Source organism: Crotalus tigris, unplaced genomic scaffold (assembly GCF_016545835.1).
Source record: "Crotalus tigris isolate CLP2741 ecotype Arizona unplaced genomic scaffold, ASM1654583v1 scf7180000017546.9332058, whole genome shotgun sequence".
Classification (NCBI taxonomy): Eukaryota; Metazoa; Chordata; class Lepidosauria; order Squamata; family Viperidae; genus Crotalus; species Crotalus tigris.
The window spans coordinates 6492992-6498214 of NW_024096465.1; the positions used below are offsets into that span (position 1 = coordinate 6492992).

At 36.9% G+C, this 5223-nt stretch overlaps 1 long non-coding RNA gene across 1 annotated transcript; it reads right to left on the reverse strand.

Moving 5' to 3' along the window:
- Positions 1–929: 929 nt before the first annotated feature.
- Positions 930–4380, reverse strand: LOC120305203. Its single transcript, XR_005555957.1, has 3 exons — positions 4266–4380; positions 3130–3329; positions 930–1081 (listed from the first exon to the last, which is right to left on the reverse strand). It is a non-coding gene; the product is annotated as an uncharacterized LOC120305203 (long non-coding RNA).
- Between the last annotated feature and the right edge of the window lie 843 nt (positions 4381–5223).

Genomic DNA, 5223 nt, shown 5'->3' on the forward strand with positions numbered 1-5223 from the left:
TTTGGCTTCATGCTTCTAGGAGCAATGTGTGATCGTAGCTGTTTCTTCCTTTTAACTGCCAGTGGGGGTATGAACTGATTGGATGAGAGCTTGGCTGTGTTCTGATTGGGTGGAGGTGTATTCTGATTGCTTAGGAGCTTGGCTGTGCTCTGATTGGATGGGGGGTTGGCTGTGCTTGATTGGTTGGGGGAGTGTTCTGTTTGGGTGGGGGCTTTGTTGTGCTCAGATTAATCTGAGTTGCAGGGGGATGTGAGATGGTGAGCTGCATAGCTATTGTTTGGCTTCGCGTTCGTGGTCGTGCCTCATCTTCATTGTGGGTGTCAGTTTGCTTCATGTATGGATTGGAGGGGTTTAAAGTGGCTAATGATGCAGCTGTGGTCTGGCTTCTGGTTTGTGGTCATGCCTCAACTGTTTAACTGTTTAAGTTTAAGTTATTTAACTGTTATGTAAATTTATGCACATACTCCCCCTTCTCATTTAGCCCTTTGTTCTGATGATGTTAACAGGTTGTTAACGAAAGCTCAACAATTAATAAAAAAGCCTTTTATCTTACATCCCAGAGCTCTTTATTTTTATCTGATTGACTTTATATATATATAAAACATTTTAAATATTGGTCTCCTTCTGGTTTATAGTCAAACTATCCAATATCTTAAGCACAACTTTGGACTTACATAGCCATTCTCTTCCTGATAGAAGAACAGCCATATAAAACCCCCAAATTCAGGTCATTACTGTTAAACTCTCATCTGTCTATCTAAGCATCCATCCATCCAATTCATCCACACACAAAGATGCACACTCTTGTAACTTTTGAAAGAGCCATGTGGATGGATTGTAGCCTATGTGGGAACACTTCAGTAGAAACAGACAACAGTTCCTGGATGAACATAAACACCTGCAGAAAGTGTCCTGATGAGAACAAGGAGTGATGTCAACTTTTATTGCCACTGTCAACATTCCTTGAACGCTGCAAGTTCCTGTGCCAATGAGATCACTCTGGCATTAGTCCGGCGCTGTTCACCTTTCATTAGCCTCATTTCCCTGCGCATTGCCCGTAGTTCTCGCATGATGCCATCTTCTGTCAAGAAGAAATATAGAGCATAATAAATTCAGATCATTCAGTTGGCTGGAGAGTGATAGTAAAACTGACCTAGTAGAACAGAGCAGCATTTCATTTCATATCCCTATTTCATGCCCTCTTTATGGATGTATCAGATAAAGCATGGAGGGTGGCAGTTGAGGGTGCAATACAAGAACGACTTCTTCTTTAACATGTTGTGTGCTTTCAGTTCAGTCAGTGGTTCTGCCAGTAAGCATGAGGAACCTAGAATGGGACAGAGCCCAGCAAATGGCTAGTTTAATGTGTGCTGCTGCTAGGGTGGAGGTTATTATATTATTTTAATTTTCCTCTTGTTATTTTATTTTTATAGGGTGTTTTTTATTGATGTAATCCACCTTGAGTCGCCATGTGTGAGTAGGTGGTGATTCAAATTTTCTAAATAAATAAATGTGGACACTGTAAAAAAAGTACAGGCTGCAATGCAACTGTCTGCTGGGGCCAACTGTGAATGTATCTGTGAGACACTTGCTCCTTTCCCCCCCCCCCAGGACTACATTTATTGGATTGGGAAGGATGGTATAAAGAATGATTCCCCTCGAGACTCTCTTCTCCAGTACCATTGCCATAAAGATGCAGTTTTCTACAGGCCCTTTGTAGTACAATTTTGCTAACTACAGATAGTCCTCAACTTACGACCACAATGGAGCACAAAATTTCTGTTGTTAAGTAAGACATTTGTTAAGTGAATTTTGCCTCATTTTACTACCTTTCTTGTCTCAGTTGTTGAGTGAATCACTGCAGTTGATAAGTTAGTAACCTGGTTGTTAAGTGAATCTGGCTTCCCCATTGACTTTGATTGTTAGAAGGTTGCAAAAGGGGGCATTGCAACCATCATAAATATGAACCAATTGCCAAGCGTCTGATTTTGATCGTGTGACCATGGGGATGCTGCAAAGGTAACATTTTTCAGTGCCGTTGTAACTTTGAATGGTCACTAAATGAACTGTTGTAAGTCGAGGACTATAAGATTACTAGAAGGAGTCCTGGTGGTGCAGTAGTTAAAAGTGCAGAATGCAGGCAAACCCTATTGTAAGCAAATAATGCTTACGTTGTAAAACTGTCCATAGAAGTGGTATAAAGCACTATGGGGCAGTATATAAGTCTAAGTGTTATTGCCATTGCTATATGTGGAATGTTGTTCTGAATGCCTACTTCCCCAATATACTGTAGCTTTCACCAGGAATATGGAAATGGATGTAGTTAAACATCTCCTCCAGTGATCTTCTATAAACTGGGCTAGGTTGTGTCTCCAATACAATTAATAACAGGAAAATAGACTTATGTGTCTTTGAGGAGAATAAAGTGGCTTTAAATTCATCTGTTTCCATTGATTTCCTTGTGCTGATATTACTGGGAGTGAAAAGCCATCCTTCCTGCCCATCTCTTCCATGTGTGTTGTGAATTTCATGTGTCTAAAATTATACATGTGTAAGGCATGTATAGAAGTCTCCCTTTTTGTTTATTTTTGAGGCCCTTCAAAGGAGTTTGCAAGGCTCATTGTGGCCTTTGTTGTCCTAATAAGCCATTCACCCATTTTCTAGATTTATTTTTTTTAGCAAATTGCAATATCTCTTTGCATATCTCAATAAAGAAGCAGTAAACATGGAAGATAATTTGGAATTGTGTATGTCTAGTTTAACGAAGAGAAGGATGAGGGGGGACATGATAGCAGTGTTCCAATATCTCAGGGGCTGCCACAAAGAAGAGGGAGTCAAGCTATTCTCCAAAGCGCCTGAGGGCAGGAAGCAACGGATGGAAACTAATCAAGGAGAGAAGCAACCTAGAACTAAGGAGAAACTTCCTGACAGTTAGAACAATTAACCAATGGAACAACCTGCCTCCAGAAGCGGTGAATGCTCCAACACTGGAAGTTTTTAAGAAGAGACTGGACAGCCATCTGTCCAAAATGGTGTAGGGTTTCCTGCCTGAGCAGGAGGTTGGACTCGATGACTCCAAGGTCCCTTCCAACTTTATTATTATTATTATTACAATCATCTAATACTTACGTTGTTCAGTGATCCTCCCAAGGAGGCCAGCAATGTACTGACAGGTTGCAAGTGTTGAATCTTGCGTGGGTGCTGAAATGTGTATTGCTGGTTCTCCTCTTGCAGAATATTGGACCCTTTCTCCATTTGAATGTTCCCCTATGGGTCCCTGGGGCAGCAAAGAAGATTCCATGGCTGGGTGTACAGTCTCTGGTTTCTGGCTTTGAGAAGAATGAATAGACTGACTTATTCTGATATTGTTGTGCTTTCATTACAGATGCTAAGGGTCTGTTCAACCAGCTTTCTAGTGCTATCACTTTCTTTCATTTGTTGAATGGAGAACCCTCAATTATGCATTGTCACTTTAAGTAAGCAAAAATGTTAAGTGCAGTAGATATCTTGTTTTGTTGGATTTCACAGCATTGGATTGTAATGGATACAGATTGTATTGGTTATATTAATAAGAACTGTACAAAATTTGATGCTGGTAATGATGGCTTCATTGCTGTCATCTTCTGTTTGTAGTCCAGTGTTGAATTACATTTATGGCACACATAAGACAACTTATTATCTATATTGGAGGAATATTGAGCAAGTCCTTCATTTACTATCTTTACCATTTTTTATCAGTTTCTTATATTACTTTCTGTAGAGCAGCTTATTAGGCATGAAAATCTGCATTCGTTTTTGTTGGGCTTGATTCATACCATATTTAGCCTCCAATGTATATGTTGCCTATAAAATACAATTCTTTATACACCTTTTTCTTAATTATTATTTAGTTACCCCTTATCTTTAATTTCTTTTTGGGCTGTGGTCATTCAGGTAATTAATACATTTGTTTGAGCAGTATAACATAGTTATTTTAATCTTAAAGGGCCTAAGAAAATTGAATGATCTAATTTTAGTGTTTTCCTGCCTACACCTTCATAATTTTAAAAAACAGTCTCCATATTGAATATACATAGTGATATAGTCTGACTTATTGTATATTTGTGAAAGGGTTACCATATCTGGATACAAATATGTGAATGACTATTAGAAGGCAGCAGAGTTAGTTTTCTGTAGCTTTTTACTAGTATCTAATGATTTTTTGAGTTAATGCAGTCTCAAATTGGTAGACTTAATATAACATACTACTTGGCTCATAATATTACCTCAGATGTGATATTCACATGTTGCAATGACTGACAGAATTTGTTCTTTCCTTCAACTTCAGCAACACAGCATCATTGTTATCTAGAGGAAGAGACATGGCGGATGTATCAAGACAGTATATCAGAACTGGATGCTTTGTGACATCAGCAGTATCTCCACCAATGAATGTCTCATCTGATTTCCATATTTGTATGGTTTTTTTTTTTAAAAAAATCACTCTTCATGGAGGAAGATTCATAATTTATTTCTTATCCATAATTGTTCTTTAGTCCAAAGACTCCCTGGATAGGTTATACAGTTTAAAAAGAATATGATTATATAAAGTATGAGAAATGCAGAAGATATCAATGCAATAGACCACGGGTGTCAAACTCAATTGTGTCACGTGATATATTGTGACATATTAATTAATTTTCTAAAAATTAATTACATTTAAAAATTTAACTCTATTTTTCCATGTGAACCATCTCACACTTTTACATTTCTTAAGGAATAGATAAAACAATGAAAAAAAGGAGAGCAAGAATAAAGAAACATAAAAAATAACATCCCTCCTAAGCTAATATATATTTATTTCCTAAATTTCTTATTCTTTTAAACCATAATTAAAAATATGTTTAATCTTTAAACATTCCATTAAATACATCTAGTCATCTAGTCCTTTAACTCTTATTCAAAATATTTTTTATCCATTATAATTTTCTTAAATTCAATCACATTTAAGTATCTGAAACATTTCCTTTAAGTCATTTCAACTTTTTTATATTAATCATATCAAGAAAGAGAACAAAAAAGGGGAAAAAGCATACTATATTATTTAGGGAATGACATATATATTCGAAAACTTTTCTATTTCTTTAACCATATTCAAACAAATGTTTCTTTTTAAGTAAGTCCCATCATCTATTTTCTTGGTTTCCACTTTAGTCTTTTTCATTTGCCCAGTATCTTTCTTAA